The sequence below is a fragment of the Antrostomus carolinensis genome, unplaced genomic scaffold (assembly GCF_000700745.2).
Source record: "Antrostomus carolinensis isolate BGI_N321 unplaced genomic scaffold, ASM70074v2 scaffold45386, whole genome shotgun sequence".
Classification (NCBI taxonomy): Eukaryota; Metazoa; Chordata; class Aves; order Caprimulgiformes; family Caprimulgidae; genus Antrostomus; species Antrostomus carolinensis.
The window spans coordinates 3,315-3,546 of NW_010320609.1; positions in this window are offsets into that span (position 1 = coordinate 3,315).

Consider the following 232-nt stretch of genomic DNA (forward strand, 5'->3'; position numbering starts at 1 on the left):
AGGTACTGGCTCGCCCCACATCCCCCATCCCTGGCACTACCAGGTACTCGGGCTTTCATGAGCTGTGTCCCATCAACAGGTGGAAAAAGCATCCCAGCCCCACTCTGGGATCCAGCCAGGACACCCCAGCCCCATGCTGGCCTCAAGGGATTCAAGGATTCAAAGCCAAGCCAGCACCTGCATGGAGGACCACTGGAATGGGATGGTGGGGAGAGCCAGTATGAGAACTGGG